The sequence below is a fragment of the Protopterus annectens genome, chromosome 17.part0 (genome assembly GCF_019279795.1).
Source record: "Protopterus annectens isolate FY-2018-M chromosome 17.part0, PAN1.0, whole genome shotgun sequence".
Classification (NCBI taxonomy): domain Eukaryota; kingdom Metazoa; phylum Chordata; order Ceratodontiformes; family Protopteridae; genus Protopterus; species Protopterus annectens.
Genome location: NC_056751.1, coordinates 829,287,523 through 829,315,251, shown reverse-complemented (window position 1 = coordinate 829,315,251; position 27,729 = coordinate 829,287,523).

Sequence of the window (27,729 nt, the reverse complement as noted above, 5' to 3'; positions counted from 1 at the left end):
AGTTTAATGGATATTAGATACAATGTGCCTGTGCATCATCCTGGCAGTTCCTACAATTCCCACACCTAGTACATACATGACCTATACCAGCAATTCATGTAGAGTAACTTTCCACAGGGTCTTACTGCCAGAGATATAAGGGTTATGGGAGGTGGGTGTGGTAGCCAAGTATGTGACTAAGGGATTAGGGGGAAAGTCGGGGATTAAATTCTCATGTGTCAGCGGGGAAGCTGCCCTGTTGTTAAGGCTGGCCAGTTGTTCAGTGCAACTCCACAGTCTCAGGACTGGATGCTCCCTGACTGATGGTGTGACCCCCCCCCCCATGTGAAGAAGCATAAGATATTTGGCATACATAACCCTCAAGAATGGCAAAGGCTAGGTGTTGCACTCCATATACCAACAGGAATAGGGTTGGCATGAAACTGTGGGACCAGAATGTGTGACCTATTGGGGGAGGTCCTTGAAATGGAGCCAGAAGTGCTCTGGCCATGATCACAGGACAGACTGCATCTAGTGGTTGAGGTGGCCCTGGACAGAGGTGCCAGTGGCACATTTCACAGAGCAATGTGTGCCAGTATGTCACTATGGGCCAAGACTGTGTACCACACATCCATACCCTCACATGACCACAGCAGGCATTTGCTTGTATCCTCCTGCACTTACCAGTGGATGCCAGGTAAGCCAGCGTTGCACTCAGCAGGCATGTCTTCTCCAGGTTCCAGTATGGCAGCTCATTCTGCACATTGTGCAGGATGTCTTGAAGTCCCTGCAATGGTTGTAATTCTTTATGCAGGCCAGAAAACACAATCAAAATGATTGACATGGGATGTTTTACTGCCAACTGTACCTGGATTAGTGATCTGCACATCTGCTAATTTATACAAGGATGACACTCAGTTCAGTGGATGACCTGAAGACATGGCCATGATGGCTACGTAGATGCCTCTCCCGAATGGCATGGTGTATGCCTCAGAGGCAGTGAAGCTCAAGGAAACCATCTGTTGTGGTGACTCCTGTTTAGTTTAGGTGGGCCTAACATAAACAAGATGTTCATTACTAAACACAGGGGCTGCTGGAAATTCTGTCTGGTCCCCCAACATCATCTCATGCATGGGAGATGTGTGCATGTTCTCCAGTGCTACCACTGCTGACACTGTGATATCAGACTATTGTGTGCATGGTGGCATCATTGTCAGCCAGAGGTAACATGCTGACATTAAGTGTGTACCTACCTGTTGTGCTGGACCCTCCACCAGTGGAAACTGTGAAGCATTAAGATAATGTACCTGTGGCAATACTAGAACAAATGTGTCACACACATTAGTACCTGCCAGTTATGTTTATAGTGTATAACCATAGACATACCTTGTGGTGCAGGTTATCCTAGTTACAGCCCTAATGTATCTGGATAACAGAATATATGCTGTGCTGCAAAACTCATCCCAACTAGTAGATCACTTTCCAAAAATAATTTAAAATATTATTAACCTGGTACATGACTTCCGCGGTGGTGCAGCGGTAGCGTTGTTGCCTCACAGCAAGAGGTGCTCCCATTCGATTCTCGGCCGGAGTACGGGGAGTGCCTTCTGTGTGGAGTCTGCATGTCCTCCCCTTCAGTTGGGTGGGCATTCGAAAGACACGCGTAAAAGGGCATGCCTTTGTTGAAGGTTGGACGTCGAGCTGGCACCTCGGCGTTCGTGAAAATCTACTGCCAATCATTAGTGGACCGGAGTTCCGCTGTGATGATCCCTAACCGGGAAAAGCCGAAAGACAACATTAACCTGGTACATCCCCTGCAAACACTTGGAGAGTCATCACTGGCCCTGCTCCAACATCCAGACCACTGTCAGGTATAAGTGCTCTCTTTCAGCTGCCCTACACAGGGTTACCAAGAACTCCTCTGCCTGTGTGAGATGCCTCTGTGTTAGTAAGCCACCTGCTGTGCTGGACCTTTCCTTGGCAATAACCGGCACCTTGTTCTTGGCATGCAGTATCATATCAGTTACCTTGAACTACTGCACTGTTATGTATATGCACAGTACTGATCTGCTACATCATTCCCTGTCATATCCGGTCCCAAAAAGCCTTATCTGCTCTACCTTTCTTAAGGACATGCACGCTATATGTAAGTAGGGCCTGCAGTAGCATCTCTGTCTCTGGTGTGGTGAGCTTTTCTAGCTGATGATGTTCTCAAAGTACCAAATGAAGATCTGTACAGCTGTGGGTTACACAGGAAAATTATGTATGTCTACATAGCTGTATGTACCACACCAATATCTCCACACTGTAACGCTGCCCCTCCCACCATACAGTGGGCACTCACACATCTCTGTCTGATACATTGCTGTCAGCAAAGTATCATAAACTTGTCTGCTACACTGCTGTCAGCATGTGTGCCGTGCACCAGGATAACTCAGAGGCGATCTTTGCTTAACATACAAGGCCATGTCAAACCCAGAGCTGTTGGACATGTTACACTTAAAGAAATCCCAATCCCTCAGAGCCACACGCTCCAGGGATCTAAACCTTGTCATCACAATAAACAAAACATGCTGGAGGGATAGGTTCCTGACCCAGAGACTCCCCAGACTCTGGAATAGATAGCTCATACATGTCAAGCAGAGTGCCTCTTTGGTCCTCTTCAAAAGGAACCTTGACGATTGGATGGGAGAAAGGAAATTCACTCTGGGGATGACGTCAGTCGCCCTGCTAGACAGGGGTCCAGGGAAGTAAATAGTGTAGGAAGAAATAGCCAGGGAATTGTTATGGGTAGGCTTGTATAGGCCCTAGGGCTGATAGCCTAGTACCAACCTATGAACCCACGCACTGGGTCTATTACCACTGCTCAATCACATTTCATAGTACCACCCTGTCATGTTCTGTTGCTGAATTCCATGTCAGGGTGATCCTTCCCATAGTTGGACAGTGAGCTGACATGTGCTTGTACTACATTGCACCACTCACTCCACTGCCAAGTATGTGTTACTGCTGCCACCAAGCTCTCTTGTGTGGACCTTGCAGCCCAGAAGTCCACTACCTATAGTATTATCTGTTGTCAATATTGCCCATACCGCTGTGAAAAGCATTACCCACAGTGTTGTTATTCCTCACTTGGTTATCATAATGCTGTTTGCCTTCTTACAGTGACCACTCTATCAAGTTTCTACATGACTCGCAGTGGGGTGATTATACAAATGAGATGTTATAGTGGGACAGTCCTGCCATTGAATCATTGCCATAATGTGCTGCATTATTGGTCACAGTCGGTGCTGTCATCCTCAACTATGCCCATGGGAAGGCCGGGAAGTCATGTACACAACATTCTCATGTATGTACATTTCAAAGCTTCTAAAACCTCCTCTCCATACCAGTAATAATTTGCATTATAAACCCATACTGCCTGACAATGAATGTTACATGGCATCCAGTATGTGCAGCCATGTACACAGAGCTACCATGTTCCTCCGTGTTCTAATCTAAAGAGTGGATATGGCCTCTTCAGGTACTAAATTCAACAGGACTGCCACCTGGTGCACCCATGAAAATAAACTCTTCCTTCACCTGCTGCAGAGGAACTATAGGGAGTGCCTGCTGGGCCAGTATAACTGTCTGTTACCCCTTATATACAAGTGATACCTGGCAGCAGATTGCCAGGTCAGCATTACCTGATCTGGTAAGTAGAGCAGGTAAAGGTACAGTGACTGCTGAGGAGCTACTCAGATCTGCTCCACCAGTGGGAGACAGAGGCTTGGATGAGGGAGCCACATTTTTGCTGTATATATTCTTTACTTGGCTTGGTCATGTACATTCTATCACCTGTTGCTCTAAGTGGTTTCTGTTGTCATGGATATGTCATACTGACTGCTGCCTGTTTTATGTTTTATAGCAACTGAAGAGAACAACGTGGCCTACACAAGGAGACATATCACAGGCTCTTCCAATGGGGGTGGGTATATTTTATAGCAGTCATTATTGTCAGATTTGTAGAAAATATCAAACGTGTATTGATCTGTTGTATTTCTTTCTCTTTCCACAGAGTCAGCCTTGGTGCAGGCTAAGGTGAGGTATCAGGCACCTAGGTCTCTCCTGAACACTGTGCCTATTGCTGGACCACGAACATTCCCTAGACATGCTTCTCTGCAGAGTGATGAAGGTCACTGTGAAGGGTAACCTGGAAAATTTACTGGTGGCCTCCATGGTCACCTCTCATGACAGTAGTCTGGATGGGTCCCTATGGGTCACAGGAGGAAGTACAGTAGCTGGTAGGATTAAGGTGACCCCAGCAGCTGCATGCCTGCAATGAAACCCTGTACTTTCTCCTTGTGTATCTGATTCAGTCACATGACTGGCCAGCTCAGTCCATTGGACCACCAAAGGAGGTGCCTACCTATGATATCAGCCTTGGAGGCCACTGACATCTGGGGTTTCTACTTTAGGCTGGTTAAGCAAGGCCTTTGTACCTCTCTCTATCCCCCATCATGGTGTTCCCATTCTTTATGTGTCAATCCCCCAACACACTATTTGTAGCTCAGTTATCCCAATCATGAACTGTTCACCTTCTGTCAGTCTGTGACTCTCCAGTGTCAACTCCTATCTTATATCAATACTTGTCATGACAGTCTGTCTACAATGCACATTTGTTTCACTGCCCCTGCTCCCTTCCTTTTACCTTTCTTCTGTGCTGCATTTGCACCTTACTATCCATTCCCAGTCTGTGACTCTCCAGTGTTGACCCCTATTTTGTATCAATACTTATGTCAGTCTCTGTCTCTGTTGTCTGTTTGCCTGCTCCTGCTCCTTTCCCTGTACCCTCCTTCCTCTCTGCACTTGCTCCTTCCTTTCCTTCTCCTTTTCAAAATATTTTGAGCTCTTGGTACAGCAAAGCAGGTATCTAAAATCCATGCAGTAGGAAAAGTAATTAGCTTAATCTTATAAAAATGATCCCAGAGACAAGGGCCTCATACCCCAGTAAAAGAAGACAAGTACTAAAGTAAAGTTTACAAATGACTAATAAGACAGCAGTGTGGAGTGATGGAACCCTTACGAAGGCTAAGGGAGGGGGACTTGGAAATACCTGCTGCCCCAGTTGGAATGGATTATTATCTTGTAGCTATGCCATAATTTCTACTAAATAGATTTTTTTCAATGGTGGTGTCTTTGCAGATATTTTTATACCTCATCTAATCCTAGGGGGATGTGCTCCTCAGTGACATCCAACTGCTGGAGATGTTTGAATAGAACACTAGGTGACTAGATACATATTTGTTGCTCTTGCCCTAAGCTGGAGAAGTTTTTTTTGAAGAGATTCAAAATACATTAGAAAAGCTGTGGCCCAGTAGGTTGAAGATTGAATCTTCACTGGTGTTAATCTCATTTATTAACCTGGGGCCCTGGTCTAGGGCAGAAATGGCTCTGGTAGAGACAGTTATGTTTATTATACAGAAATGTACCACACAGAACTGGAAGAGTGCACTCCTACCCATGGTAGATGAATTCAGAGCCTTAATGAATGACCAGTGTAGATCAGAGATCACAATGAAAGATACAAGGGCTGTGAAAATAATGACATTGAAATGGACTCCCTGAATGAAACTCTTTAACTTAGATATGTAGGGAGTTGAGTATCATTTGCAAGCTACCTGGACCACTTTAAGATGGGTTTTCAGGGGGTTTTTTTTGTAATTCCTAAAGAAAAATCCTAGATCCCTTGCAAGTCTCATATAAAGGCTGAGATGGAAGTAGTCTGTGTTCAACTGACTTAAAGATTGTTGTATTAAAATATTTATTATTATTTTTAGTGCTTCAGAATGTTTTGATAAGACAGTTGGAATTTCAGAACCATACACTGATTATGACTGGAGGATATTTTCTTACTAGATATTGGTAATGAACCAGTTCCAGTGGTCTGCTTGTTTTACTTGTGTTACTAGATGTCATGTAAAGCTTGTATCATATATTGTTATTGATATTTGTAATGTGGAGCTTTTCTCCCTGGACTTCTGCTGAAAAATGGCTCCCTTGCCCATTCAGACAATCCCAGTTAACACACGCAAAAGGAATAAATAAATAAAATTACTTATCCTTGCTTTTGTATGCAAATATTTTTGCTATGGTGTTTGTTGTCAATAAACATTTAAAAAAATGGAAACTGCATACCCTCTTCCCCCAAAAAATATGCTCTTCTTCACCCACCTCTCTTTCCTTCTTGCTGGAGTTCTGTGTGTTTTCTTTGCTTGCTCTTTCCCATTTCTGACTTTTTTCTTTGCTTGCCCTTTCCCATTTCTGACTTTTTTCTTTGCTTGCCCTTTCCCATTTCTGACTTTTTTCTTTGCTTGCTCTTTCCCATTTCTGACTTTTTTCTTTGCTTGCTCTTTCCCATTTCTGACTTTTTTCTTTGCTTGCCCTTTCCCATTTCTGACTTTTTTCTTTGCTTGCCCTTTCCCATTTCTGACTTTTTTCTTTGCTTGCTCTTTCCCATTTCTAACTTTTTTCTTTGCTTGCCCTTTCCCATTTCTGACTTTTTTCTTTGCTTGCTCATTCCCATTTCTGATTGCTCTTTCCCATTTCTGACTTTTTTCTTTGCTTACTCTTTCCCATTTCTGACTTTTTTCTTTGCTTGCTCTTTCCCATTTCTGACTTTACTATCAATTCTTTTCCTCCACATTATATGATGAAATGACTCGGCACTTTGCTGTGACAACTTTGCGTGGATTGTTCTCAGTTACAATGTTGAAGCTATGAAGCGCCTTGTTGTGTGTGAAGACACATGGTACCAGTCATGCTACCTCCTTGTGGGTTTCTCTTTTGTCAGATGATCACATATAGTGTTTCCACTTCAGCTGGACGATTACTGGCATTACCATGCCCATGATGTCATCTGTATAATGTAAAGATATTACTGCTCAGTGCCAGAACCCTTAGCAAACAATTCCACTCTCCAAATGCATTCCTTTCCCTAGAACATATCAATATGGGATGTGCATTGTCATACAGACCTGGTTCTAGGACACTAAGAGCCCCCCATCAGTGTGTGGCTTCAATGCTATCACACGCTTATATCTACCACGCTAGTACACTAGATGGAAGGTAGTGGTTTTGCCATATTTGTAAAAAAAACTACTTCACATCCAGACTAGTTGCACAAGATAATGATATGGAACTCCTCCATGTCCAATTTGTCATTAACAAGGCCCTTTATTACATCATAGCTAACTATAGTACCCCCCCTCTATGTCCCCCTCAGCCCATAATGCCTACCTAACTAACATGGAGTCCCTATGTATTAAGCCAGACACAATTCTCCTAGGAGACTTATTATCCCTCCATAAACTGGGAGATGTACATATCCTCTAACATAGACCTGGGCATTCTACGGCCCTTTGGCTGTCCCTCACCGACCAGTGAGAAGTCAGACAAAACACTTGCTAATTGCAAGAACTTACACAGTTTTTTTTTTTCTGGTCTATCCAGAAATCAAACTGATTCTCCGATAGTCTGGAAAACACTGTGTAATCCCCAGTATTCTGTTTCAAAAAAGAAACAGATAGTCTGAGTTTAAGTCGGTGGATTTACTAAGCTTTTTTTTTTTTTACAGAAAAGCATAGTAAATCAGCAGAATTAAGACATCAGGAATGGAAAAAGAGGGTGGGAGAGGGGAGTAAATGGGCAGGGTTATGGGAGGTGCGATAGATGTGTTATTTGTCTGGTTTCATTAGCTGCTACAAATTAGGTTGGAAGAAAGGGATATACAATAAAGTGCATAGTGCTCAGCTATCCCTGATTTTGCAGAACATTCCTATTTTTTGCTTCATTTTTTTTGTCCTGTCCCGCCATTTTTTTTTTGATTTTCTGGGAAATTACTGGGGATTAGCCAGTCAATAACGCCAGGCTGAAGTGTTTCATGCTTTTTAGTGTGTGGTGGGGAATCTGGAAGGATGCCTCAATTTTACACATTGTTATAGTTGGCAGTGATCATTATTTTTTTTTTTGCTGCTGGAGAGGACGTTTGCTAAAACAGCAAATATAGTGCTGATCTTTGCTGATGACCAAGACATTCAGACTGGAAGCATAGTAAGCTTGCTATTGTGGGGGTGGGGCTAAACTTGAAGTAGTTTGAAAACAAAAGTTTGATGTTTCATTAAATGTATAACTGCAAGACAAACTTATGCACCACATTAAAAAGTTACTACATATTGTTTAAACCTCCTCCTGCTTCTTGTGCCCATAGATAGCATTCCTTTGGTAGCGGGTCATGTGCTTTTCTTCACATAACATCTAGCAAACTGTTGTATGGCAGGAAACAGTTTTGGGAAAGCGAGGGTTGTTCACCATCAAAGAGTGAAGCAAACCCCCCCGCGCCCAGAATTTTCAACTCCCATGATTAATTTTGGTATTGAATCTCATTGATCAAAAATGCATGCCCTCCAAAACACTCCCATTTTCTCATGTGGCCCCTTAGGAAAATTGCCCACTCCTGCTCTAACATATATGCCCAGAGATTTCTGGATTTCATCAATGCAGACTCTCCGGACCAGTTAGGACATACCCCACCAGGGAAGATAAAATCCTGGACTCGGTCCTCAACAGTGTGGGTCAGCTCTACTCCATACCATTTATAACTCCCTCCATGCTCAAATCAGACCATAAATCAGTCATATTCATTTTAAGACCGAAGACAGAAGTATCCCTCAATACCTTGGTATTCAGAGATTATGTCAAGGCTAATCTACTGAAACTGAAGGATGACCTGGCTAAATTCAACATTCCCTTCCAACTCAGTGACACCACTGCTTATATGGAATCCTCTACTGACAAATTCTATGTACATGTGAATAGCTGCATAGATGCATCTGCCCCCATCTGAAGTAAATACAATGCCAAATTCAAAAATGAAGCTCTATGGTGGAACCCAAATATAGACAGACTCTACAATAAAATAAACCTCATTGCATGTAAAAATAAATGCAACTCTCAACATGCAAAAAAATCTTGCTAAACTAAACAGGGAACTCTGGACCCTGATCAAATCAATCAAAGGCAGGTATAAGGTAAAAAGTGCTACAAGGGCAATTGACAACCACAAAGCCTTCTTTAACTATGCTGGAAATCTCAGAAACAATACCAAGCACTCTGCAGAGATAACAGTAAATGATATGATGTACTCAGACCTAGGGGTCAAAGCCAATCTACTAGGGGAAAAATAGCTCTAACTTCACCCGCCTCACCTCCTACATTCCCATATCTAATACCCATATCTACATTTACACCCCCTCCAGTCTCCCATGAACAAGTCCTCAAGGCACTATTCATGGTCAAGAGCACTGCTTCTATTGGCCAGACAACATACCAGGCTGCTTACTGGCCAGTCTGAAACAGGACTTGACAGACCCCCTACAAAGGCTATTCAATGTTAGCCTCCAAGTAGGCTTTGTACTGGAAGAGAAGACAGCAACAGTCATCCCCACAAAGGTGGGCAGCAATGGACCCATGAAATTATAGACCCATAAATCTATCCATCCTCATCTGTAAGGCTATGGAAAGGCTCATTATGAAATTAATAAACTCTCGACCCAAGGCAGTTCAGATATGGCAAGGGCAGATCCAGCTAATCTAACCCAGTAAACCTCTTTGAGAAAAATTACTGCAGAAATGGTTGAGGGCAAATCAGTACAGACTGCATATCTAGACCTCACAAAGGCATTCAACACCATCTCATAGTCAGGTATCATAGATAAACTATCCCAGCTAAATGTCAATCTCTGTGTAACTCACCAGATAGCAAACTGGTTCTCAAACAGAACCCCGGAAATTAGGGTGGACTGCTCTACCTCCTACAAAAGACCTGAAACTAGCATTGGTCCCTAGGGTTCAGTCCTTGGGACACTCATGCTTTACATTTACTTCTCAGAAGTCAAAGCTACTGTTAAGGGTCTATGGTTGACCAAATCTGCAGATGACTGTAAACTTGGTGTCATCATAAACTCCCCAAAGGACACCAAGATCCTTAAAGATTGCCTTTCCTAAAACAATAGCTGGTGAGAAAACTATAGATTAAAAGTAAATGACAAGAAATGAAAAATAAGTATTCAGCAAGAAGTCCCTTTTAACTATCATATAGGCAACACACCCCTGAAAACATATCCAGTAGTTAGAGATCTCGGAACCTATGCAGACAATGAACTGTCCTTCGATCACCATGTATCCACTATTGTAAGAATGTCCTTTTTGTTGCACAACTTATTACTAAGGGTATGGCATCCAGGTCTAGGGATGTGATCATTCCACTACATTCTACACTCGTCGTGTAATCCCCCTTTCACTAATTACATCTCCAAACATTTGACACAACTTGAATGACCACAATAATTTCTTACTAAGAAAATCAAAGGACTAAATCATAAAAACTATGGGAGACCATCTCAAAGCCTTATCACTCTTTTCAGTGACATACAGGCTGCAGAGGTTTGATCTCTGCCTGGCATACAGACCCTCAACAGACCCTATGCTGTCTGACAGCACATTTGCAAGTCCACTCAAAAGATCTAAATCTCTTTTGCAACATAAATAGAATCCGTTGCAGGGATAGGTATGTATCACAAAGAATACTTCTATGGAATTGTCCTCCTCTTCACATAAAGCAAAGTACTTCTCACACACTCTTCAAATGACAGGTAACCTGAAATCCCCATCCATCCCCTAGTTTAGTACTCTTGTCCCTCATACATAGGAGCAACATTTAAATGTTTTGCTTGTCTTTGGATTATTAAAATATAATGGCTAAAGACTTTGTGTAAATGTATGGTTAAGCTTCTTAAGCTCTTTGTGGATCAACAGCCTAGTACATATGATATATGAGCCTACTATGCAGCCCTTTCCTTGGCAAGATAGCACTATGTCAGACCTCCTGCATTCAGAGTCAGAATCAAGTTGTGTTCTGCTATCTCCTCTGCACTCTTTAGCTCAGCTCAGTGGAATTAAACTTTTTTTTTTTGAATAACCACCTAATGTTCCTAGAGTTGGCATTTCATAAACTTCAGCCTATACATCAAATGAAATGTAACATCTTATTAAATTCAGTTTATTAGAATGCCAAGCAGACCTCACAGCTGTTGGCTTAGTAGATCAATAAAATGACATCCAGAACATAATTTATGTTGTAAAATTTTAATTTAATTTACCAAGTCAAAGGTAGAATTAAAGCTATTGGTTTGATAACTTACATTATCAGTTGAAAGTTTAATGTCTAAAGTATGTTGCAAAGTAAAAGTTATTACTTCTTTGCATGGTCTGAGCAGATAGAGCTCTGCATTCTTTGAGGTCAGGGCTTTAGTGGAAGTCAGCAACTAATAATATGCATTTCATCTTCCAGATAACATTCTTTTTCAGTGGATTATTAAATGGTTGTGTTACCCATATTTACCAAATAGTTAAAGTCCATTCAAACAATGAATATTCCATTTTTTAGAAGCAATTACATGCTCTTACCAGAGACATATACTACAGAATAGATGGGCTGCAATAAATGCCAACATCTATAACAGTGCAATACATGAAAGACAAAGATATAAAATGTCCAACTGCACAATATAAACTGTCCACGAAATGTAGAAATAATGTCAGGTGCTACAGCGAAGCCTAAGTGTGACATGTTGTCTGTCTGAATAGATATCACACCCAAGGGGACAGAGTTCTGAAAAGCCTGTAATGCTAGGGGAACCGCTGTCAGATTGGCCTCTGTCTAGTACCATGTGCCTTGGACTGTCTTTCCCACAAATGCCCCCACTCTCCCCAGTTGGGAAGTGTCTATGATCACTGTGGCTTAGGGGAAAGGAAATATTAAAGGATATCCTTGTAGAACATGTGGACATTCCAGCCACCACTGTATGTGTGTTCTACAAATCTTCATTAGTAACAATTGAAAAGACATGGGCTGTTTTCTGATTGACCACTGAACTGCCAGAATCCACTGAAGTACCTACATATATAATCTGGCAAGGGGAACTAATGTCACAGAGGCTGCCATGCAGCCCAGAAAGCAAATAATTATTCTTGCTGGTGGCCTCTGGTGAGATAAAATGTTCTGGGCTTGTTGGTGAAGCAACATAACTCTTGTCTGGGGAAGCCTTGCTATCTGAAGTTATGTGCCCAGAAGAGCTCCAATAAACTCTAGTGACTGAACTGGTTGTGGCTTGGATTTTGTTTAGTTGACTGTAATTCCAAGGTTTGTGCACAATTGGAGCAAGGAGTCTCTGGCTTGAATGAATAGATTTCTGGTAGGGACGGTAATGAGCCAGTTGTCTGGGGGACTGTGCTGAGACCAAAGGGCTGATATGGAAATTGTCTCCCAGATGGAATCAAATATACTTCCTGCAGTTTATGGTCATTTTTATGTGCAGTATGCATACATCCAGTCTTTCTTCCTCATTAGGAGAAGAATGGATTAAAATATGACCATCTAGAATTTTGTTTGCTTCACAAACTTGTTCAAGTGGTTTAGGTCCAGAATTGGTCTTAGGTTCTCATTTTTCTTTGGCAATAAAAATAACCTTGAGTGAATTCTGGATCTTCTCTGGTAGCTCTTGGATGACAATTTCTTAAAAGCTTCCTTATTTCAAAAGCAGCTTCTTCCTTTTATGAGTGGAACATCAGAAGAGTTTTTTGGGGGTGGGGGAATGGTATGAAAGGGAATGAAATAGCCTCTGGTAATGATCCTTTGCATCCATTTGTCTTGAGTGATGGAAGTCCACATTGTTGGGTGGTGGGATAAGTGCCTCCCATTGCCTCCAGACTGTGATAGTCAGGCAACCATTCAAGACCACTGGTAAGCCTTCTCTGAGAAAGGACATCTGAAGCCTTGATTTTGTGAGCCACCTCTGCCCCTTGTGTGACATCCATTATAAGAGTTTCCCCTCTGCCTTGGGGGGGCTCTTTATCTCAGAAGTATCAGGTATAAATCCCTGAGATTTATGAAACCAAATTCTCTTGCCTCCCTTCTGGTTTCTGGAGAAGGTTCTCTGAGGGGTGAAGAATTAGATCCCTATGGCAGATAGGGATTTACCATCTTTCTCACTTCTTAAGATAGTCTCTTTAAATTTAGGACCGAAAAGGGTTTATCCTTCATAAGGAGTATTGATGAAGGATGTCTTGAAATGTTCTACAAAGCCAAATATATGCATCCAGGCATGCCTCCTTTTGGAAAAGCCTGTGCAGGCTGCTCTAGATGTACCCTCTGTGCCACTGGAGATAAGGCACATAGAGACATTTGATAAGGACTGTAGGGTAGCCAACTGTGAATTAATAGATTTCCTTTGATCCACAGAGAAGGTCCCTGAGAGAAATGTTTTGATCTCCTTGGTCAGATCCCCCTGGAAAAGTGTGACATGTGACAAATAATTAAGTGCTCTCACCGAAAAAGTAGATGAGGTGTAAATACTCTTCTCAAACATGTCCAGTGCATGAGATTCCCTGTTTCATGGATAGACAGAGGAATTCTCTTCTGCAAGTTCCTTCTTAGTGGCTGGAACTACTATCATGGAATCTATCACTGGCCCCTTGCTCCAATGGAGATGATTTTTGGGAGCAACAAGGAATTTATATGGTTTATTGAGAATGGGCTCAGCTGTATCCAGCTCCTAACATGCCACTGCAGAGATCAGGTCCATTATCTCATCAGGTGGAGTGCTACCCAAGACATAGACGGGCAAGAACCAAATGTCTCAAGGAAAACTGACTCTTCTGGAGAAGGAACTTGGGAAGACCAACTCCCTCTTTATATGAAAAGTTTGAATATCTCTCTGAACGAGACATCCTCAAGGGGGGATCTGGCAGAACCCTCTTCTTCATCAAAGCCCATGTCAGTGGTAGGAGATTCCTCAGGGGAAGCCAACCACCTTCTTTTGCACTTGTGCTTCCTGTTTACCTTTTCTGCGCATTGGACAGGGGAGGACTTGGGAGATAAATTAGTCACTCCTAGAAGGACTGACTCAAGGCTTTTGAAAACTGGCTTCCCCAAAGGGACAAGAAGAGTATTCGCACACCCTAGGAAATCCTATGGAGATGGGCTGGATCTGACTCCAAGGGGGTAGTCTTCTCTCTGGGTTGAGAAAGCATTCTCTCTAAAGTCTCAGACATCAAGCTCAACATGGATCTGGGGAACCTCACTGTAGGAGCCAAAACTCCTAAAGGTGGCTCAATTTTGGAAGCCATTCAGCTGGACTTCAAGGCTGAAAACAGAGTCAAACCATAAACTGCTGAGGCTCTTAGGAGAAAATGATCCAAAGACCTCTGGTCCAATCCAACCTTGTCAGAGTTGACTCCGACAGTCTGGCTCTGAGATTTACATGGATTTAACAGGGTCAGATCTGACTTCATCAGAGAAAATAACTTATTGGAGACAAGGATGCATGGACTCTCGGATCCATTGCTGATCTGCCCCTAGTGAAAGTCAGATCCAAGGGCTCCAATCCAAGAGATCAGATCAAAGAAGAAGCCACTAAAGAATGAGGGAAGAAGTAATTCCTCCAGCTCAGACAGCAGGGTGGATCCCTAATTGGATCTGGCTCTGAAGAAATATCCTTATCATCCTGTATACATCAGCTTCAGTGAGGCTCCTGGTAGACCTTGCTGACCTAAGAGAACAGGTAGAGGAGGGAGGCCTGGAAGTGTAATGTGCTCTGTCCTGCAAAACTGGAGATTGAAGCCTGGGTGAGATAGGGTCTGGAGACAATCTAAGAGGCGTATAGGATCCTATGATTATGTCTGGTCAGGGGACCTTTTCTTGGTAGTTTTACATTTTTATTTGCCCTTGTCTGAATCTTTCTGTTTCTCTTTTGATTCCTCAGGTACCTTTTTGGCTAAAGAAGGGGAAGAGAAGGAAGCAGCAGCAGCAGCAGACTTCCTGACCCAGAAGGAGGTTTGTCTCTCATTGAAGGTTGAAGGAGCCCCTTCAAAATAAGTTTATTTTTCCTTTCAATAATCACCCATTGGCTGAAAGTCTCACAAGTGGAGCAGAAGGTGTGATGGGCCTAAATAATAAATGCACTTACCATGCAGTCTCAGTTTGGGAGTTTGGGCAAGCAAGCTATGCATTTTTTTTTAAAACCTGAAGGCTTTTCTGACATCCTTATGAAGAAAAAAGAAAAGCTAAAATCTCAGCAAAAAAAAAACAAAAACAAACTTTAAGCTAAACTAAACTATTATGATATCTGTTTTATTTTGCTTTTTTCATATACAGTATAGTCTCATGCCAAGGACAAGAAACAAGAAAGAGGGGAGGATAGCAATACACACCAAGTGCTAAAAAAGGTAGACTCGATAATAGAAGAAAAATGTTCTTATCTTTTAAAACTTGTTTTATAATATCTTACTGAGCACTCAAAGATCTGTCAATTGTCTGGAGGCAAACAAGATCTGAGGTAGTTTGCTCTTTACTCAGGAATTAGGGGTAAGGGGAGGAGCCTGAGCACCTGACCCAAAACTTAGACGTGGTCAAGGTCAGATCTGAAACCCATACGTTTTGGAACTGATGGAAAAGACAACATCAGACCTAGAGTTAGAAGACGACCCCCCTCACCAAAATTCATATCACCTAATTAGATTAACACAGTCTTGAAGAATACTAGTTCAATGGGCCCCAATAACATCACAAGAAGTTTTTTCAGTGCTATAAAAACAAACGTATTATTTACAGGACTTCTTCACAAAACTTCTCCAGAGGCCGTATCCCTAGTCTGGGATAGCAAGCTGCAGGAGTCCCTATCTACAGAGAAGAATATACAGCTTACTCTGGAAATATCACACCATCAGCTTCACCACTATCCTGTGTAAGGTTATGGAGAGGTTAATAAGAGCTGTTACAACTTATATGACAATTATTTAATATTTAAAGACATTTTAGCCAGTTTAGAGAAATTAAAGGTAAGTTAGTATAATACAAACAGGAACAGCAATATGAGGTGACTGAAAAACATGATTATGGCATATTTAGATAAACAGTTGGAGAGAAAGAGAGAAATTGATTGAAGAAAGGAAGTGAGTGAAGAATGGGGAATAAGAAGGTGTAAGTACTTGTTCAAATTTAGGATTTAGTCTATCCTGGGGTTGAGCAAGAACAGAGACAGATTTTGGCTAGGAACTTTCAGAATGATTTTAAAGGACTGGAGGGAGATAGATAAGTTCCAGGCCTTGGCAACATAGTATGTGTGCTGACCATTTGATAAGTTTGTTGACAGAGAGTTTTTGGTCATTGTTTCATAATGACTTGGTGGAAACAAAGTTGTGTAGAATGGTATTTAGTGCTGGACAAGCAGATGGATGCTGGATAATCTTATAGTCAGTAAGAAGCTGTGTATATAAGCTGGTTAATGGGGTAGTTCTACCTATGGGTTGAAGAATGCAACCCTGTACATTGTATGCAAATGTGAATTGTACTTTACTCTTTTTGTCTTAGCAGAGATGTTTGCTAACTTAGCATACTACATATATCTTATCTGTATGTATTTGTATATATTTGTCATTTGGAGTTTTTTCCCCAGGCGTCCTCTGAAAAGGGATTTTCTTGCCCACTCGGACTTTCTTGGTACTCAAATAAATAGGCTGAATAGTATTGTCCTTGTCCCATAAAACATAACAGTTCTCTAGAAAGGGTTGGGTGCAACCTACACCTGGTGTAAGAACAAAGGTTGGCCTTAACTGTTCATAAAAGAAACATAATAATATCTGTGAAGCAAGTGATCCTTGTTACTGTACTGATGAAAAAGCACTTAGGACCAAATCTGTTATTAAAGAGTTTTGGTATTGTGACAGATACAGATCTTTTCTTTCAGTAGCAGGTTGCCATGGTTGAAATGAAAGGTATTCACCACAACCCATATGATACTCAGTGGGACTAACTGCTCTAGGAAGCTCAATGTACTGGATCCCTATTCTAATTCTCAGACTTGTAAATACAAGCCCAGAATTTGGACAAAAAAGTGAAAATACAGGAATACGGTGAATGTCAATCACTGTTCTCATTTAAAGTTGTTTTTGCATGGGGCAAGCACACTGAACTCACTAATGTGGGAGGAAAGCCTTGCACATCTCCCAGACTTACATATACCAACTGTGACATTTCTATACCTCAAAGAAAAGGAAATCTTTAGAGAAAAAGCAGTCTCAGACTTAGAATAGTAAGTATGCATTTTTAGTCATTCATCTCACTATTCTGGGACTAGGACTGATGAGTCTCAGAATACCAAATCATTACACACTGTACCACTATATACACCAACTTATTCTGGCAATCATAGAGCATAATGCACTTTCTGCAATCTCTTGACCAAGTACCTAATTTAGCTGGAGACAGTTTAAGGATTCCTCACTGAAAGGACAAATGTGCTTGGCACTCTGGGTTACTAAGAGAGAGAGATCAACATCTGTACTACTACTTATTGTACCAGCACCTAAAGGGGGATCTATGCCTTGTTTAGGGTCCATATAAGACCTTGTCTTCTTCAAAACTTTATGGAGCATACCAGTGGAAGTTCCAATCTGTAGACAGAGGTAATCAATCTTAAGATAGTTATTACAACAGTCGGAAGTGTTGAAAATTATTAGAGTCTCATTCTCCCTTAAAACGACAATCCACTAGACAATGATAAATTTATGTGTGTACATAAATTTCATTATGAAACAACAGTCACTAAGCTTCTACCAGCCTATTAGGCCATACTTGTTTTTGAATTTATGAATTTATTACAGTTACACATTTGAAACACATACAAAAGACATTCTGAACCGATGCTTTTAGTACCAAGTATAGTGTTTCAAATTTGATATTTTCTTGGCTCTGTTAGATACGCCTGGTTACTTTTTTAGTTTTATTGAAAATTTGTTCTAATTAGGACTCTAAATAATTTTAGCTGTTGCCATCAAACCATTTAATGAAATATCAATGCATAGTTGCTTTGCAAGAATCTTTTCTGTGAGTTATCACTGAACTTCTGAAGTTAGTTGTACTGTAAGGTTTTGCAGAAAATAGGGCAAGATTTATGTGTATCTCAATTTGTCAATACAGTCTCCCATTTTAGTTATGCTCAGTACAGTGTTTTTCCCATCAGCATTTTTCTTCATTTACTTTCTTCAGTGTTTCAAGACTTCTCATGTAACCACTTGTCCTGCTCTAGTGTATGAAGAAAGTATAGTTTTCAAATTATTGTGTAACATAATTTGTAAAAGGGGGAGTCCTCTGAAATGACCCCACAGAGATGTCACAGAGTTATCAAACCTGCTAGCAGACAAGTTTGGTGAAAATTTCACTCCTCTATCCCCTCTTAACTTACAAGTCCTCCCCTAAACTCTCCACCACCTTACATATCTGAAGAGCAGGTCCTCAAAGCCTTGCACGAGGCAAGCAATACTATGGGAACAGGTGATATCCCAGGCTGTCTTCTAAGCAGGCTAAAATATGAAAAAGCATCACCACTAAATACCCTTTTCAGTCGTAGCCCAACCACAGGCTTTGTTCCTGTGGAATGGAGAAGAGCAACAGTGATTTCTGTCCACAAAGGTGGCCTAGCAACAGACCCGGGGTATTACAGACCCATAAGCCTGAACAGCCTCATCTGTAAGGCCATGGAACGTATCATTATGGACCTCACAAATAAAGACATAGGTAACCTCCAAACCATAGATCCTACCCAATTCGGCTTTGTGAAGAGCAGATCCTGCCTGTTAAATCTGGTGGATTTCTTTGAAAATGTGACCAAGGCCATTGACGAGGACAAATCTGTGCACACAGTATACCTCAACCTGTCAAAGGCTTTTGACACAATCCATTATTCAGGCATTACCAATAAACTTAGCAAACTGAATGTAAACCCCTTCATTGTAAAATGGGTTGCCAACTGGCTCATAAACTGGACACACACTATCAAGGTGGGTGACTACATCAACCAGCAGACCTATTACCAGTAGAATGCTACAGGGGTCAGTGCTGGGCCCCCTACTGTTTGGTATATACTTCTTAGAAGTTCATGCCAAAACTAAGAGATTGTGGCTGACCAAGTCTCAGAATACCAAATCATTACACACTGTACCACTATATACACCAACTTATTTTGGCAATCATAGAGCATAATGCACTTTCTGCAATCTCTTGACTAAGTACCTAATTTAGCTGGCGACAGTTTAAGGATTCCTCACTGAAAGGACAAATGTGCTTGGCACTCTGGGTTACTAAGAGAGAGAGATCAACATCTGCACTACTACTTATTGTACCAGCACCTAAAGGGGGATCTATGCCTTGTTTAGGGTTCATATAAGACCTTGTCTTCTTCAAAACTTTATGGAGCATACCAGTGGAAGATCCAATCTGTAGACAGAGGTAATCAATCTTAAGATAGTTATTACAACAGTCGGAAGTGTTGAAAATTATTAGAGTCTCATTCTCCCTTAAAACGACAATCCACTATACAATGATAAACGTGTGTGTGTACATAAATTTCATTATGAAACAACAGTCACTAAGCTTCTACCAGCCTATTAGGCCATACTTGTTTTTGAATTTTATGAATTTATTACAGTTACACATTTGAAACACATACAAAAGACATTCTGAACCGATGCTTTTAGTACCAAGTATAGTGTTTCAAATTTTATATTTTCTTGGCTCTGTTAGATACGCCTGGTTACTTTTTTAGTTTTATTGAAAATTTGTTCTAATTAGGACTCTAAATAATTTTAGCTGTTGCCATCAAACCATTTAATGAAATAACAATGCATAGTTGCTTTGCAAGAATCTTTTCTGTGAGTTATCACTGAACTTCTGAAGTTAGTTGTATTGTAAGGTTTTGCAGAAAACAGGGCAAGATTTATGTGCATCTCAATTTGTCAATACAGTCTCCCATTTTAGTTATGCTCAGTACAGTATTTTTCCCATCAGCATTTTTCTTCATTTACTTTCTTCAGTGTTTCAAGACTTCTCATGTAACCACTTGTCCTGCTCTAGTGTATGAAGAAAGTATAGTTTTCAAATTATTGTGTAACATAATTTGTAAAAGGGAGAGTCCTCTGAAATAACCCCACAGAGATGGCACAGAGTTATCAAACCTGCTAGCAGACAAGTTTGGTGAAAATTTCACTCCTCTATCCCCTCTTAACTTACAAGTCCTCCCCCAAACTCCCCACCACCTTACTTATCTGAAGAGTAGGTCCTCAAAGCCTTGCACGAGGAAAACGCCACAGCCTCTATGGGAACAGGTGATATCCCAGGCTGTCTTCTAAGCAGGCTAAAATATGAACAAGCATCACCACTAAATACCCTTTTCAGTTTGTTCCTGTGGAATGGAGAAGAGCAACAGTGATTTCTATCCACAAAGGTGGCCTAGCAACAGACCCGGGGTATTACAGACCCATAAGCCTGAACAGCCTCATCTGTAAGGCCATGGAACGTATCATTATGGACCTCATAAATAAAGACATAGGTAACCTCCAAACCATAGATCCTACCCAATTCGGCTTTGTGAAGAGCAGATCCTGCCTGTTAAATCTGGTGGATTTCTTTGAAAATGTGACCAAGGCCATTGACGAGGACAAATCTGTGCACACAGTATACCTCAACCTGTCAAAGGCTTTTGACACAATCCATTATTCAGGCATTACCAATAAACTTAGCAAACTGAATGTAAACCCCTTCATTGTAAAATGGGTTGCCAACTGGCTCATAAACTGGACACACACTATCAAGGTGGGTGACTACATCAACCAGCAGACCTATTACCAGTAGAATGCTACAGGGGTCAGTGCTGGGCCCCCTACTGTTTGGTATATACTTCTTAGAAGTTCATGCCAAAACTAAGAGATTGTGGCTGACCAAGTCTGCAGACAACTGCAAACTAGGTGCAATCACTGAATCCCCAAATTATGTCCGTATACTCCAGGAGGGTCTCATGCAGACCAACAACTGGTGTATTAGTCATAGTCTTAAATGGAATGCAAAGAAATGCATCATCATTCCCTTCAGCACAAACAATTCCACTCACACTATCAAATCAGCAATACCCTAAGTATCCATGAAGTGGTAAGAGACCTGGGATCACAAGTTTACTGTGACCTTAACTACGACTACTGTAGTAAGGAAAGTTTTCTACATAGCACACGTGATTAGTAAAGGCATCCCCTGGAGAGCAAAGAAGTTATAATCTTCCTATATTTAGCACCTACCTGGCCCATAATTGAGTATAACTCCCCATTTGGCATGTACCATACTAAGCACCTGCAGCAATTAGAGAGACCTCAGAGGTTTCTAACAAAGAAGATCAAGGGGCTCCAGCATGTGCCTTACACAGACCGACTAAAGTCCCTGTCACTACACTCCATATCATATAGATTTCTTAGGGGACACATGCCTGGCCTACAGATCAACCCAAGACCCAAACCTAATGAATTTGCTGCATAGTCATAAATCAAATAGGACTAGGGCTACCTGTTCCAGGGACCCAAATATGACCTGTGACTTCAATAGGACATGTTGGAGGGACAAATTTATCTCCCAGCAACTGTCACATCTTTGGAACAGGGTACCAATCCATGTGAAACAGAGCACATCTATGACACTGTTCAAGAGGAACCTGGATGAGTGGATGGGGCACTGTAAATTCTTACCGAGGATAGAGCCCACAACCCTCCTTGACATGGGTAGTCATCACTAAATGCAGTCTTGGGTACTTACTAGCATTTCTATGGTATTACATCGGGATGAAAAGGCTCGGCTTAAAATAACCTCCGGGATGACAGTCTAGTAATTTCCTATGATCCTATGAAGTTCTGATATATATAAATCTTTATGTGTTACTTCCAAGATATTCACTTATTTTGTGCAGTTCTTATGGCTTTCCTAAGTGGGTGCATAAACCTTTTCACAAATATGTTGTCTTGCGGCTGTACATGCATCATCATTCTGCACTTGAAGTGCCCTTAAATCATGAAATTGCTTCACATTAAATGGTGCCCCATTATCAGTTTTTTATCAGGTATACTTTGTTTGTGTCTTTCGGCTTTTCCCGGTTAGGGGTCGCCACAGCGGAACTCCTGTCCGCTAATGATTGGCAGTAGAGTTTTACATGCTGGCTTGCCGGGCCTAACGCACAACCTTCAACGAAGGAACCCCCATTCACGCATGTCGCCACACAGAAGACGCTCTAACTGAGAATCAAACGGGCATCAGGTATACTAAATGGTGAAAATACTTTGTGCATGGGTATGATAACAGCTACAAATGTGAAAGCAAATTGCTGTGTAACTGCATATCTACTGGAGTCATCAGTTTTAAGGAAAAGGTGTTTACCAGTGAGGTAAAAGAGCATAAAAATCTATATTAAATCCTGCTTGTCACTGAATTATTAATTCTGACATCAATACCACTATTTTTTATACTGAATATTTGCTTGGCATGTCAGCCAAGCATAAATATTAATGTATGAACAACAAGTCATACATGGAAATTGAAACTTCTCTGACACTATTGATTTTATTGTTACTATCACTTGGTGAGTCTCCAGGACATGCAGTAGATCTCTAGTTTGCAATAGCTGTGGTATGACAAAAGCATTTGGCATCAAAGAAAACAAAAACGTTCAAGCTGGTAGTTAGCATATTTCTTAAGGATGAAAGCATTTTGTATGCTATTACTGGTCTTATATATCAGTCAGATACAACTTTTTTACTCGTTTCAGTTTGCGTCAGTTTTAATATGAAGGCTTTAACAATTTCATTCAATTTCATTCAATACAATAAAAATAATATATTTTTCCTGCCATTTTGAATTTTCTGCTTGCCACTTGTTTAAAGATGAATGGCTGACTTCACATAAAATTGTGGAATGGTCCAGTGAAAAAATTGAGGAATTTATGATATACATAAACAATACTACTAGCTTTTTAAAATTCACACATAGTTACAGTAACACTGAAATAGCATTTTTGGATGTATTAATTAGTCATGATGATGTGGGTTTTATTTCCAAGTTATACCGTAAGCCCACATTCTCGAATGACTACATACATTTCAGTAGTAGCCACCCTCCACATGTGTTCAGAAATATAGTGAAAGGACAATGTATTCGGGCAGCCAGGATGTCCTCTACAAGGACCATAATGGTGGCAGAACTTAACTATATTAGAGAATTATTTTTAGATCGTGCCTATCCAAAGAAAATGGTTAATGAAGTTATCAAATATGTAGAAGGTGAATGGGGACAAAGATATCCACCATTATTAGGATGTTATAGAATGAATGACAAAACAGAAGGACCAAACGAACTCCAGGGAAGAGTGTGCGTACTTACATATACACCTTACACACATTTGGTCAAAGAAATTTTAGAGAAACATTGGGCAATATTAGTTTCCATGGACAAAGAAAAAAGATGGGATAAATTACCTAAATGTGTATATAAAACGGCGCCCAATATTAAACGACTGTTGGAGAGGGCTAGCCATAGAAAGGATGAAGTAGATACACATAAGGGAACCAAAAAATGTGGAAGGTGCAAACAATGCAAATATATTAACACAGCCAACACCATCAGGTTAGAAGATATCAATCGAACGTTTATTAGATGTAAAACCGGGAATTGCTGTTCAAAAGGGGTAGTGTATATAGCCAATTGCACACAGTGCAATGCCCACTATATCGGTAAAACGGAAAGACAATTGAAGAAGCGTGTATATGAACACCTATACCGGATACAGAAAAGCGATAGTAAGAATGCATTATATAGGCACATTATGGAGCAAGGGACAGAACATGGTTTTACATTTGCTATCATTGATCAGGTTTTCATTACACCACTTGGAGGGAATTGGAAAATGGAGTTGGCAGCAAGAGAAAGTAGATGGCAGATCCTGACAGATTCCACCCGAAAACCTGGTCTTAATGATTTTGTCAGTATAAAACCATTTTTAGCCTTATTATAAGTGAGTTTGAAAAGGTATAGGTTTGATACATCTACAGCACCTGACATTATGTATCTTGCATCAGGTATCTTGTATTTTGTGTACAATAAACAATCACTACGTATTAAGGGATGCGTAGATGTAGTTATGCACATTTACATAATGGGTTTTAGACAAGATGATGTGACTCTGTTATTAGTATATTTGATCACATGCAACTAAATAATTCTGAAGATATGCATGTTGTGGATATGTATAAGGTGGTAGTGAAACATTTTGCTTTTATGTTTAGTAACTGTATATGATATTTTAATATCAACTTTTATTTTATGATTTTTACAATAGTATTTTAGTATTCAATATATATATATATATATATATATATATATATGCAATAGTTTGATAGTTTCAGATGGACTTATATATTAAATATAGTAGGGGGATTATTTTATTAAACAGTATGTATATTATGAGATCTATGATAAGCGGCAGGATGTATTAGAGTAGGTAATTTACAACCTATGTTATTTTGTATTAGTAGTCAATGTATGTGTTACCTATACATAGTAAAGGGTAAATTGTAGATATCCTTGATCAACTATTGTGACTAGTATGTCTTTAAAGTTTTTGGCGGCAACTAGAGCAATCATTCAATTAAGTTCAAAAAAGTAGAGTATTTAAGCAGTAGAATACTAGCAGTATGTTGTTCTGATGAAGACTGTGTACAACACTTGAAAGCGCTAAACCCTGTCTTTTGTATCGTGTGGAGTTACAATAAACTAACATATTTCATCACCAGGACGAGCAGTGATTCTTCAGTGTCGGCATCCAGATTTTTATTTGGTTGGTGTTCGTTCATTATTTATTGAGTTGATTCAAGGATGGCTGACCAAGAGGAATCCCCAGCTGCTTCATTGTCTAAAGATGAAATAGCTCTTTTAAGAGCTGATCTTACGTCCCTACAAGGGGAGGTGCACAGATTGCTGGATTTGGTTACCGGGTTGGTAACATAAATGCTACCAAAGGGAAAGTTTTCAAAAGGGTCGTAGGACCTATTACGGAAGACGCAGAGGTACGCACGCCAAAGGAAGTGATGATGTTGGATAATCGCAATGAATGTTGTCCTGATGACTCGACAACATCTCCAGGACATCTAGAAAGTAACGCACTACAAACACCAGATCGCGGTTTTCCAAAGGGACTTAGAGATATGGATGTTGATTCTAGGACATATGGTAATGCAGATTCTGTTATTGATTTACCGGACAAACGTAAAGGAAATGGGTTCGATGGAATTGATATCATCAGTCATGGAGATGCAGAAATATGCAGTGAATACCCTGGTAACATCTTAGACCAGGACTTTACATTTGACTTTAGTTTCAGCAGGGCTCGGCAAGAGACAATGGGTAATGGAGCCCGTCCGAAGGAATATACTACAGTGAAAACCTATGGCAAAGGAAAGTCTAAGGCCGTTGTGGCCCCAAAAGGTACTGTTACACAGACTTTTATACATGATTTTTCCAGCCCACGTAGACCAAAACATTTTATGCAACACAATGGACATGTTTCAGATTGTAATATTAATAATAATAAATGTGATATTAGGGGCTGCACGGAAGATGAGATGATGGTGCAGTTTCTAGAGGATAGTTTTGTTTTTTGTGATGCGGATACAGGATTTGTAAACAACAAATGTAATAAGATAAATATGATGCATTCTTCAGTAAAGGAATTGATATTTGATTTTGGTAAGAAATTGGTATCATATAAAAACACTAAATTAGACTGCAGTTATTTATCCAAGTGTCTCAAACTAAAGATAGTACCTAAGGGCATGAGATTTTTCAAACTGCCACTAGGTATTAAATATGGAAGTGACATCATGAAGGATTTTAATGAATTATTCGATAGTTTTGGGTTTGCATATATTAAAACAGTTATTAAGCATTTGGATGAAAAACTTATTAAGTTGGCTAATGAATTAGAGAGTATTAATAATATGATTACTAGTCACAAAGAATATGACATATGGAAGGAATTATACATGAAACAGTATGTAATAGCTGATAACAAAATTCAGACTATTATGGAGAGAAAGAATAGAAAGATTACACGTGACTTGGAATTATATAACAGTAACAGGGCATATGTTTGGCCAGCATATAGGGACCCCAACAATGATGTTAGTAATTTTCATCCCAGGAGAAAATCCACTAGAGCGAATATAAGGGAAGAAAATTTTCAGGGGAAGATTTTTCCAGCACGGAACATCAACAGGCAGCGATAAATGATACTTATGAAAATGGAAAGTTTATCATACTGACTGGTAGGATTGAATGTGGAAACAGTGATAAGGTTGACCAGTTACACCGCATACGAAAGACAAAGAAGTAGAGGGACAAACACACAATTGTATTAAGACAGCAATTAGCAGTCATACCAATATAGAGATAGCCCCTACGGAAAACAATGTAGTCAACATATATCCTAAGATCATTGTTTTTGAAGGATTTAAGGTGTATAACTATACAGAGGTGAAGGTTAACCATGAAATGGGGTCACTTTTGAGTAAGGGTATGAAGTATATACCAGCTACCGGGCTGCAATTAGTGGACAATATCAAGGAGATCAAAATGTTTTGCAGAAGACTAAATTTGGCAGCACATTTTGACAATAACAGAAATAATGAGAAGGGACCGATAGGTATAGCAGGAACTGACCTTAGGAAGAAAAGTACCTTCATTCCTGATAACAACCAGCAAGTGTTGAATTATGAGAAACTGGTATGCAATGATATATACTGGATGTATAAAAATGTAAAGAGAACAAAAAATAACCTTACAGATAATCTCCCAGCATTGGAGAGAGAAGCATTATCTGCACTGATGGGTATGAATGACATTAGAATCATGAAGCCCGACAAGGCGGTGGAGCAGTAATATACTACACTAGAGAATATAATGAGGCTTTACACAGTATTTTTACGAATCAGGAAATTATGAGAACATCTCTATTAACCAAATCAACATTGGGTATAAAAGAATAGATTTGGTTATAGAAGAATATTTGATTGATAACAGGATATGTAATGATACCTATTCATTTCTTAAGGTCGATTATCCAGTTCTGGCCAAGATGGTGGGTATACCAAAAATACATAAGTGTTTGAAGAATCCCCCATTTCGCCCCATAGTTTCAGGCTCTCGTTCTAAAACCTTTAACATAGGGAAACTCATAGACGGATGGCTCAAAAATGTTTATAAATCCATCCCTCATATCATGAAAGACTCCTGGAGATTTTTGGGTGATTTAACCAGAGACAAATGGCATTCAGATACAATTTATCTTACCATAGACGTCCAGGATTTATTTTCCAGCATACCTAAAGATGAGGGCCTGGAATTTTTTGCTAACAGCTTAAGGAAACACTCAGGTCTCACATGGAATAAGATTTCTTTAATTTGTGATATGATGGGGCTTGTACTGGACCATAACTATATAGCATTCCAGGGGGAATTTTTTAAACAGATTAAGGGTGTGGCCATGGGAGCAGCGTGTGCTCCCATTTTTGCAAATTTGGTCATGCTCGAATGGGAGTTAGAACATGTATTTAACAGCACATTTTTTCTAACATCTCTTACTATGCAAGGTACCTGGATGATATTTTTATCTTGTGGAATGGTCCAGTGGAAAAATTGAGAATTTATGATATACATAAACAATACTACTAGCTTTTTAAAATTCACACATAGTTACAGTAACACTGAAATAGCATTTTGGATGTATTAATTAG